This window comes from Eriocheir sinensis, chromosome 31, assembly GCF_024679095.1.
Source record: "Eriocheir sinensis breed Jianghai 21 chromosome 31, ASM2467909v1, whole genome shotgun sequence".
Taxonomy (NCBI): domain Eukaryota; kingdom Metazoa; phylum Arthropoda; class Malacostraca; order Decapoda; family Varunidae; genus Eriocheir; species Eriocheir sinensis.
In genome coordinates this window covers 664,085-676,175 of record NC_066539.1, presented here as the reverse complement: position 1 = coordinate 676,175, position 12,091 = coordinate 664,085, and the positions used below count along the sequence as shown (strand labels likewise).

At 41.1% G+C, this 12,091-nt stretch overlaps 1 long non-coding RNA gene across 2 annotated transcripts; it reads left to right on the top strand.

The window, feature by feature from the left end:
- The first annotated feature begins 344 nt into the window (after nt 1-344).
- Nucleotides 345-1,996, top strand: LOC127005779 (uncharacterized). 2 transcript variants are annotated; one of them, XR_007758908.1, is made up of 4 exons: nt 345-407; nt 450-533; nt 1,578-1,703; nt 1,913-1,996. It is a non-coding gene; the product is annotated as an uncharacterized LOC127005779 (long non-coding RNA). The 2 variants fall into 2 exon arrangements; XR_007758909.1 differs by lacking the exon at nt 345-407 and having other exon boundaries at nt 428-533.
- Nucleotides 1,997-12,091: the final 10,095 nt, after the last annotated feature.

Genomic DNA, 12,091 nt, shown 5'->3' with positions numbered 1-12,091 from the left:
TTAGGTTGCTCCTGAGTGACGTCACGGTTAGACTGTGACGTCATGCTTTCCTATTGGCCAGCAGCTCACTCATGGACGACTGCTATTGGTCGAGATTTTCTCATAGCAACATTATCCTAAAAAAAAAAAATTCACGCGCCGCCACACTGCAGTGTTGCCAGATTGGGCTACTTATCGCAAATTGGGCTACTTTTGGGAACGAAAAAAAACATGTTTTATATGACGTGTCAGAGGTGACTTCCCCAAATGCATATTTTCCCATAGGGTTATAGTCCCGCCGTTCGCGGTTTCGCGCATCGCATCAAGTCCGAAGCGAAATACCCGAATGATGGGGATGACTGTATACTGACATACAAGGGGTGCAGGTTATCTCATTTATCACATTTACTGACATACAAGGGGTGCAGGTTATCTCATTTATCATATATACTGACATACAAGGGGTGCAGGTTATCTCATTTATCACATTTACTGACATACAAGGGGTGCAGGTTATCTCATTTATCACATTTACTGACATACAAGGGGTGCAGGTTATCTCATTTATCACATTTATCGACATACAAGGGGTGCGGGTTATCTCATTTATCACATTTACCAACACACAAGGGGTTATCTCATTTTTCACATTTACTGACAAACAAGGGGTGTAGGTTATCTCATTTATCACATTTACCGACATACAAGGGGTGTAGGTTATCTCATTTTTCACATTTACCGACACACAAGGGGTGTAGGTTATCTCATTTATCACATTTACCGACACACAAGGGGTGTAGGTTATCTCATTTATCACATTTACCGACACACAAGGGGTGTAGGTTATCTCATTTATCACATTTACCGACACACAAGGGGTGTAGGTTATCTCATTTATCACATTTACTGACATACAAGGGGTGTACGTTATCTCATTTATCACATTTACTGACATACAAGGGGTGCAGGTTATCTCATTTATCACATTTACCGACATACAAGGGGTTTAGGTTATCTCATTTATCACATTTACCGACATACAAGGGGTGTAGGTTATCTCATTTATCACATTTACCAACATACAAGGGGTGCGGGTTATCTCATTTATCACATTTACCGACATACAAGGGGTTTAGGTTATCTCATTTTTCACATTTACTGATATACAAGGGGTTTATGTTATCTCATTTTTCACATTTACTGATATACAAGGGGTTTAGGTTATCTCATTTTTCACATTTACTGATATACAAGGGGTTTAGGTTATCTCATTTTTCACATTTACTGATATACAAGGGGTTTATGTTATCTTATTTTTCACATTTACTGATATACAAGGGGTTTAGGTTATCTTATTTTTCACATTTACTGATATACAAGGGGTTTATGTTATCTTATTTTTCACATTTACTGATATACAAGGGGTTTAGGTTATCTCATTTTTCACATTTACTGATATACAAGGGGTTTAGGTTATCTCATTTTTCACATTTACTGATATACAAGGGGTTTAGGTTATCTTATTTTTCACATTTACTGACATACAAGGGGTGCAGGTTATCTCATTTATCATATATACTGACATACAAGGGGTGCAGGTTATCTCATTTATCACATTTACTGACATACAAGGGGTGCAGGTTATCTCATTTATCACATTTACTGACATACAAGGGGTGCAGGTTATCTCATTTATCACATTTACTGACATACAAGGGGTGCAGGTTATCTCATTTATCACATATACTGACATACAAGGGGTGCAGGTTATCTCATTTATCACATTTACTGACATACAAGGGTGCAGGTTATCTCATTTATCACATTCACTGACATACAAGGGGTGTAGGTTATCTCATTTATCACATTTACTGACATACAAGGGGTGCAGGTTATCTCATTTATCACATATACTGACATACAAGGGGTGCAGGTTATCTCATTTATCACATTTACTGACATACAAGGGGTGCAGGTTATCTCATTTATCACATTTATCGACATACAAGGGGTGCGGGTTATCTCATTTATCACATTTACCAACACACAAGGGGTTTAGGTTATCTCATTTTTCACATTTACTGACATACAAGGGGTGTAGGTTATCTCATTTATCACATTTACCAACACACAAGGGGTGTAGGTTATCTCATTTATCACATTTACTGACATACAAGGGGTGTACGTTATCTCATTTATCACATTTACCAACATACAAGGGGTGCGGGTTATCTCATTTATCACATTTACCGACATACAAGGGGTTTAGGTTATCTCATTTTTCACATTTACTGATATACAAGGGTAGGCAGTGGCTGAGTGATTACCGTGCGAGGCCAGCATTCATCACGCCATGGACACTGTTGAATCGAATCCCCACGCTACACCATGAGCTATCAATGAGGCAATTGACTCACGTTATGTGGATATGTATTACATAAGTAAAACTTAAGGTACCATAAACGGTAAGATTCTAGTGTTTGCCCATACTCCCCCCTTCCCCCCATACAAGCCTAGGGACCTGGTGGGAATGCGGGGTTTTGGGTGGGGGCAGTCCCGTATTAACCTATGGCAGGTCTCCTAGGCTTCGAGCTTCTTTGGGCCCCTCGACATCCCCCTCCTCATTTCACGCTCTCTCTTCGTACAATTTATTACACTAAATTACAGATGAAATAATTAATGAAGTAACAAAGAAAATTATATCATCTTATCAGACAACCTTTGATTAGCATGAAGCAAAGCAACACCAGAATACCTGTACTGAACTGTAAAGTTAAATATATATGGGCCTACAACCAAATGTATGGAGCTACTTAAAGCATTTTTCTCGTTTATCTTTCAACAAACTCATCCAGAACATTGTTCAAATTTGATTTCCGGAGCACAGACAATTCTATACATATATAATTGAGCTTTTCATCTTTCAGAGTGGATTGCACGTATTTCCTAATATGTTTCAGTGCAGAAAAAGACCTTTCTCTCCAGAACAGCTTGTGATGAGAAGTGACAAGTAAATGCGTAAACAAATGTACACATTTGGAAAAGTATCCTGCATTTCATTGTTAACAATGGTGTGAAGCATTAATTCTCAATGCAATAAAGGTCCCCTTATTTTCACCTTTTTGACTAAGCCACACATCAGATTCAGGTTCATTCATGTACTCTTGGAAATGATCAATTTCCTCAAAGAAGCTGGTACTGAGGTCTTCCAGGTAGGTTTTCACCAGCCTCTTTGCTGCATCCCTCAGCTGCATGGTCACCGTTTACCGAGGACATTTTATTAAAAATAAGCCAAATTAGCTAGAGACAGCATCATATGCTTTCAGCCTCTGCTGAAGTGTTGTTAACAAGTGATTGATCATGGTAAGAAACACTGTGACCCTAAATTTCTCCCTCCCTGAAAAAGCAGTAGCCTACCTTCAGAATTGCCATCACTTCGCTTGAGCTTCACACTCCTTTGTTTCTTTCTTTGGGTGTCTTCTTTGTACACTGAATCATTTTCAAGACCAATTTTGATCTTCCCTTTCTCCTTAAAGTCCTCAAAAACATCTCTTCAAATGGCGACATAATTATTCAATGAATCTAAGAGCTTCACGGCTTCATTCAGGTCCATAATTGTGCTCTGCAGCTTTAAGCTTGTCTAGTGAAACCTTTCCATGACGACAGACCAGAACACCAGCAAGATGCAATTATCCAAGGTATTCAACTTGGATAAAATTCCCCTTGCCTCATGTCATGCTTGACTGTTTCATCTGGGTTTTCTGTAAATTACTCTAAAGCCATCCTTATTTTTTCATATCCACTGTTGAGTGCCTTTGAAGCATCGGAGTGGGCAGCCCATCTAGTGTCACTCGGGCATTTGACAACAGGCAGGCCAGCAAGGGCGTTGACTAACAGTTCCCACCGATGAGTTGATGCTGTGAAGAAGCAGTAGACATTCTAAATTAACTCAAAGAATTTGTAAGCAGCAGAAATGTTGTCCACAGCTGAATGGCCAACTAGGTTGAGGAAATGGGCTAAGCAAGGAATGGAGTCAGCAAGAGGATCATTTTCCCGAGTTCTTGCTTGCAATCTCGAGTATTTGCCACTCAAGTTTGTTTGATGCATTATCATGTGATTGGTCTCTACAGTCACTTATTTCCCTATAATAAATATGAGTTGGTCACATGTAGTAAAAGACAAGTAAGAAACTTACTCCTTCTCCTTGTTGCCATACTTTTCTAAGTTAGCAGCTAAAAAGGGATCAAACTGGGAAAGCAATTCCAGTGTGCCTAAGTTGCCATTGCTTGGTGACCCAATCACCCCAATCAGTCTCACCTCAAAAGGTGAGACCTCGTTCAGCTAACAACTTGATTGTAGCAACTACTCTTTCCAGCACAGCTTTAGCATAAACGCGGTTAGCTTGGCACTGGTCAATCAACAGTGAATTCACACAGCCAAATGCTTTTGCCCTTCGGCGCATAATTATATTCATGTCCTCTACATACCCAGAATCCCGCTTAACCAGTATACCCGCCGCACACGTACATGAGATCAACAGATCATTATCGCCATGACGCAAAATTAAAAGCTTCCTAACTTATCACCTCCATGGTCTAGTGGTCAGCGTGCCTGGCTACTACTCCCCGGGCCTGGGTTTGAATCCCGGCCTGGGCAGTCGGCGTGCAGCTCATCCAGCTGTTCATCCCCCCCCTCTCGGGTTGGTTGATAAACGGGTACCTGGGGAAGGTAAACTGTGGTAAACCGGATTTCACACTGGCCCTGTGTTCCGGTGTGGTGTCATCTGTCATCCGGTATCGTAAGACATCCCATCCTTAATTTCGCATCGCGTAACCAGTTATTTATTATCACAGATTAACTAAGTGAAGCGTCTAAGTGTAAAAAAAGTACCAATGAGGACCTAAAAAGCAATGCAAAGCAAAACAGGTCACAAGAAGAAGAGTAAGTGTTGATATCCTAGTTATATATATATATATATATATATATATATATATATATATATATATATATATATATATATATATATATATATATATATATATATATATATATATATATATATATACATGCTTGGGTTGTATCGATGTATTGGTACATTTTAAGAGTATCGGTATCATTATTAGCTGATTTTCTGCCGATACTACCGATACTTGAAGGAGTTTTGTATGTTGCATGTCATTCGTTGCAAATAATTTTGTTCAACAGAAATTGGATTTTCTAATTTGTTGAAAAAATATTAGAAAAGTGAAATTATCCAGTATCATGATACTACATAGTTTGGAATTTCCTGTGATTTAATTTTCATCACTTTAAACGATAAGATTCATATTACTTTGAATACAAATATATAATACTTGGTATACCCGGACTCTAGATTCTAGGATCAAAAATGAGCTCTGGGAGGGCAGCATGAGCCAATGCAAGATGGTGCCACTATAAACACTCGCCTGCGCCAGAACGGGCTGGGCCGACCATCAGGAGCCACCGGAATGAAGCCTTGGACCGACCATCAGGATCCACCGGGAAGAAGCCTACCGGCGCAATAGGCAGCAATGTAAAAAAAAAAAAAAAAAAAAAAAATACAGCAGGGGTCGGCAACCTTTGGCACGCAGAGTGCTTGCCTATGGCACGCCACGTGATTCGAAGAAGCAAAGAAAAAGTTAAAAAACAGAACAATGAGAGAGAGAGAGAGAGAGAGAGAGAGAGAGAGAGAGAGAGAGAGAGAGAGAGAGAGAGAGAGAGAGAGAGAGAGAGAGAGAGAGAGAGAGAGAGAGAGAGAGAGAGAGAGATGTGATTTGTACAGCCTTACTTTTATCACAGTTTAAGTTTTCGAACGATTTTAAATCATTCTTATCTATGATACATTGAATTAAAACGAAAATGTTTCATACCCGCGATGAGGAATATGTGAGTACAACGAGATGTAAACGAGTATGAGACGCGTTGCCCCCAGCCGCTGCTGACGCAGTGGCAGCGTTGCTATTTCTGCTTCAGTAACTATTTAGCCGCCGTGAGTGACACTTTTTCTAGTTACTGTCGCCATGGCTACTGCAAACAAAGTCAAGCTTGATGTCCGATCATTTCAGGCATCATGGACAAATGACTTTGGATTTATTCAGCAGAATGATCGTGCTGTGTGTGCTCTCTGCTGCGAGAATGTTGTGTGCCGCACATCGAGTGTTAAAAGACACTTTGAAACAAGACACGAGAAGACTTTCAAGGACAGTACAGACAAGGCTGAAGCGATTAAGAAAGCAGTATCGCGCTATGAGAAACAAAGTAATGTGTTTAAGAACCTGAGTGCTAGCAAAAACAATGCAACTGAGGCCAGTTACAAACTAGCTCTGTGTATTGCCAAGCATGGAAAGCCTTTTACTGATGGAGATTTTATAAAAGCAGCTTTCCTAGAGTGCTCTGAGGTGTTATTTGATGGCATATCAAACAAACACATGATCATCTCAAGGATAAAAGACATGCCTGTCACAGCTAGGACCGTGGAGAGACGTATTTCTGAAATGGCTGCTAATGTAAGTGAGTAGCAAACTGTTGCTTTAACAACTACACCTGTGTTCAGCGTGGCCCTGGATGAAAGCGTGGATATAAATGACATTCCCTTGGCTGTTTTTTTGCCAGGTATAGTGACACAGAGATACACGAGGAGCTGTGCTGTCTTAAACCTATGTGTGGCACTACCAAGGAGAGGACATACTGAAGACATTCACTGATCATTTTGAGGACAGAGGGTTGACATAAGAAAGATTTTTGCAGTTACAATGGATGTTGCCCCTGACATGGTAGGAAATAACAAGGGTTTTAAGAAGATGTTTGAGGATAAAATTTTGCAACCAATTCTGAAATTGCACTGCATAATCCATCAAGAAAATTTATGTGCCAAGATCTCGAGCTCTGATCTCAACAAAGTGATGGCTACTGTTACAAAAGTAGTGAATTTTCTTGTTGCACACTCTTCTCACACAGGCAGTTTCAAGCTTTCCTTGAAGAGGTGGACAGTGCTTACAAAGATATACCCTTGCACAGCAGTGTTAGGTGGTTAAGCTGTGGGAAGGTATTGGAGAGATTTGTGGAATGCTTTGATGAAATAAAGATTTTTTTATCAGAAAAAGGCCAAGACTATCCTGAGCTGGAGGACAGAGACTGGACTGTGAAACTTATGTTTCTCCGAGACATCACCAAACTTCTAAATGACCTCAATCTTATCTTGCAAGGTGCAGGAAAAACAGTGATGGATTTGTATGATATTTTGAAGGCATTTGTTGCAAAGCTTGCAGTTTACTCATCAGATATCAAAACTGATTCTTTCCGTTACTTCAAAAACTTGAAGAACTTATCTGCTATTCATGCTGTCAACACTACTGATCTTCAGGTGTACATGCAAGAATTAAAGTCTGAGTTCTCAATCAGATTTCAAGATTTCCAACACACTGGCCCAGTGTTTTCATTTTTAATCAGACCAGACACCTTTAACTACAGTGAGTTGGATGAGTCTCTCTTTGAGTGGATGGAAACTGAGGAGTTGGAAATGCAGTTGATTGACCTTCAGGCCTCATCATTGTGGTCAGCTAAATTTAAAGATTTTCGAGAAATATTGTAAACTAGTATGAAAGATCATGCAGCCTCCATAATAAGTTCCTGGACCTCACTGCCTGATAAATTCAATTGCATGAAGAAAGTAGCTTTTGCATTGCTATCAGCATTTGGATCTACATATCAATGTGAGCAGATATTTTCTCACATGAGGCACATCCTCAACCCCCATCGCAGCAAGCTTACAACGGATCATTCTGAGGGTTGTGTGAAGCTCAAGGTGTCCAGATACTCACCTGAAATTTCAACTTTCGCCAAAGGGAAGCAAGGGCAAGGATCGCATTAATATTGTGAGTATAAATTTAAAATAAAAAATAATATATTTTTAGTTACAAGGAATGCTAGTTGCTACAAAAATGTAACATTTATGTTCTACATGTGCAGGAAAATATACTTTACTTTAGTTATAATGGTCACTACATACTCTATGTCTATGATTATGATCTCAATTTCCATAGGACATATGCTTTATAATGTGGGAAAAAATAACACCTGGCACGCAAGGTAGTAAAAGAAAAGGCATTAATTAGACTTGGCACTCTATGTTCAAAAGGTTGCCGACCCCTGGTATACAGTATAGCCTTTGGTACTGCGGAGGGGGCTTCGTGGTGCAGTGGTTAGCACACTCGGCTCACAACCGAGAGGGCCCGGGTTCGATTCCTGGGCGGAGTGGAAAAATTTGGGCGGCTTTTCCGATACCCTACGCCCCTGTCCACCCAGTAGTGAATGGGTACCAGATATTAATCGGGGGTTGTGTCCCGTCTCCTGGGATCTGTTCCCTTCTCCTACAATTCCTTCCCCCTCCTGTCTATCTCCGGCATATGACCACAGATGTTGCGCCGACTAAACCAAACTTTCCAACTTTGGTACTGCGGACGCGTACAATACAGGTTTAGTAGCTTGGGCGCGGGATTGGCGGAACCCCTTCCCTAGCCTCATTTGCCTGCCTCAGTCAGTCAGACAGCCGCCCCGCAACGGGGTACACTGCCAGGGCTGCCTAAATGTACGGCAATTAAGGTAAAGTTAACCTTTCTGAGTCAACTAGACCTCACGAGGCGCCTCCTACCTCGCCCCTTGTCGAAACTCATGGGGGTGGGTGTTAACACTTGGGTTAACCATGCACTGCTGCCTCGCCGCGCCGTATAGGGTTAATTAATATGCGCTTCCGTGGTGCAGTGGTCAGCACGTCTGGCTACGGATCTATGGACACCTTTTTTCAGGCCACCACTGGCTACTTTATTTTTCTTCCCTTCTATGGTGGAAAAACGAGTAGTATTTTTTTTTTTTTTCCCCTACCATTGTTTCTTTTTAGTTTCCTGGTGCTACTTCTACATGTATCCTTAGTTGTATAATCACACCCTGTACTGCCTGGGGGTTGGGATGGCATGCTCCTCCCTTCTCCTTTGTTGTTTACTTGCAACAATAAACTATCAATCAATCATCAATCAACATTTGATATTGCCTTTTAGCTGCTGGAATTGTTGTATAAAAAAAATAATGCACAGGTATCGGCATCAGTATCGGTATCGGTCAAATATTGGGGTATCGGTATCAGTACAGGTAACTCTCGATTTACGCGAGTATTGTGTCCTTGAAGTGGTCGCGTAAATCAAAAACAATGTAAATCAAACAAGAGGTAGGTTTCTATCGAAAAATAAATATTCACTTCATTCAGTGGAGAGAGAGAGAGAGAGAGAGAGAGAGAGAGAGAGAGAGAGAGAGAGAGAGAGAGAGAGAGAGAGAATATCCATATCACCAAGATATCAACTCAGGCACTCAGTCTCAGCCTCACTCGTGTGAGGAAGAAATGAGGGACACCATGAGCGACTGGCTAATATTGGTACCGGTACCGAGCAGTCAGGTACCAGTACCATACAGTATAGCTGGTACCGTTAGTACCGGTACTGGTACCAGTATCAGCCCCCCCCTATTGTTGAGTAGCATGGCAGCGTGGGTACTGTATTGTTGTTCCAGTGGCGCGCGGGAAGAACTGAACTCAGTTGTGTGGCCGCGGCGCTGTGTGAGTCCAGTTGCGGGAGACATCTGGTGGCCACTCCATAAAATATCGCGTATAAGTGAAAAAAACGTGTAAATTAAACATTTATTTGGATTTTGGACCCCACGTTATTTCAAAAACGCGTAAACCAAACTCGCGTAAATCGAGAGTTACCTGTATCGGTCAAAATTTTGGTATCGGAACATCCTTAATACATGCGTCATCATTTGCTTTCATAATAATATAAATAAACTTGGGTGGGGCAGATCCTGACAAGCAGTCGACAAAAGACACGGTACCGTGTCGAAATTCATGTATGTATTCAGGATGGGATGTCTCACAATCTTGGGATGTCTCACGATCTTGGGATGTCTCATCACTCTCATGACACCACACCGGAGTAATGGGCTCCCTCCCACCACACGCTCAAGAGCCAATGCGACGGAGGTGAGCACTGAGGCCACGCGCTGCTACATGCAGCGTATGCCCCCAACTGTACCTTTACCTTAACTTATCGAGCATTAAGGTAATTATAACCGTTATACTGTACCGAACAATACCATATATTCATGGCCATATCAGAACTACAGTATAAGAAAGATATCTGCAAATATCACATTTACAATATCCTGCGGCAGCTGTTGTGCCAGTGTGTGTCACATAATGTGTACGTAGCAGACTTCCCAACTTCAAGTTGATCTCAGAGAGAGAGAGAGAGAGAGAGAGAGAGAGAGAGAGAGAATTACATAGAAAATCAGACCACACAGACCCCATGGTCCAGTCTAGGTGGTCTGTCCTTAAACCTAAGTGAATCTACACTAATCAGATGGCTCCAAAACGTTGCTTTTCTACTCTAGTTAATATTAAGTTCAAGGAAGTGACGGTCGAGCTTGTTTTTAAAGGAGTCAATCATGTTACGCTGGACCACTGACAGTGGGAGCTTATTCCATTCTCGCACTACAACGTTGGTGAAGAAAAATTTGGTGCAGTCTGAATTTACTTGTCTACATTTGAGTTTTATGCCATTGTTCCTCGTTCGCAAAGTGTCATCGATCATAATCAATTTTGTTCTGTCTACATTCGTGAAACCATTAAGTATTTTAAAACATTCGATCAGTTTTCTTCGGAGGCGACGTTTCTCAAGAGAGAACATGTTAAGGGTGGAAAGCCTTTCTTCGTAGGATTTGTTGCGCAAGGAATGGATCATTTTTGTTGCCCGACGCTGAACACCTTCTAATTTAGCAATGTCCTTTGCATGGTGAGGAGACCAAAACTGTACCGCATATTCCAAGTGGGGTCTGACTAAACTACTGTAGAGCGGAAGTATTACATCTTTATTCTTGAATAAAAAGTTTCTTTTAATGAAGCCTAACATTCTGTTCGCTTTATTTGCTGCATCGATGCATTGATGTGAGAATTTGAGGTTTGACGCGATTTTGACCCCCAGGTCCTTAACGCATGGAACGCTTGTGAGTTTAACGCCGCGCATTTCGTAATCGAACTTCTTACTTCTTGTTCCAACTTGAAGGACCTGGCACTTGTCTACGTTAAAGGGCATCTCCCATCTATCCGACCAAGCTGAAATTTTGTGCAAATCCTCTTGGAGGCTTTGCCTGTCTTTGTCAGTGAGAACCGAGTTACCAATCTTTGTGTCGTCTGCAAATTTACTAATGCGATTATTGAGTCCAACATCCATGTCGTTGATGTAAATAATGAAGAGCACTGGGCCAAGAACTGAGCCCTGAGGGACGCCACTAGTGACCGGCGCCCACTCTGAGTTAAATCCGTCAATCACCACTCTTTGTTGTCTGTTGCTCAACCAATTCGTGATCCATTGGTTTACTTGACCGTCAATACCTATTTGCTTTAATTTATAAAGTAATTTATGATGTGGGACTTTATCAAACGCTTTCTGGAAGTCAAGATAGACTACGTCCAATGATTTGGTTACCTCATAAACTGAGAAGAGGTCGTTATAAAAGGTCAATAGGTTTGATAGGCAGGATCTTTTGTTACGGAGGCCATGTTGTGAATCCCCAACTAATGAGTGGCTTTCGAGGTAACTCACAATTTTGTCTCTAATTATGCTCTCAAGTAGCTTACCTACAATTGAAGTTAGACTAATGGGTCAGTAGTTACCTGGTATTTTTTTGTCTCCTTTCTTAAAAATCGGTGTCACATTAGCCTTTTTCCAATCAGAAGGGACGATGCCTTGTTGCAAGGACATATTGAATACGGTTGTGAGGGAGGAGAGTATTTTGCTCTTTGTTTCTTTAAGCAGTATAGGATATACTTTATCGGGTCCGGGACTTTTATTTGTTTTAAGTGAATGGAGAGCTTTAAGGACTTCATCAGTTATTTCAAAATTAGGCAATGCTTGCTCAAGATTTACATTAGTACTGGTGTTGGTGCTAGCGGGAGGAAGACTGTTAGTATTAAACACCGAGGAAAAATAATTGTTTAAGAGGTTTGCAATGTGTTGGCTGTCAGTTACTAGTGCACCGTCGCTGT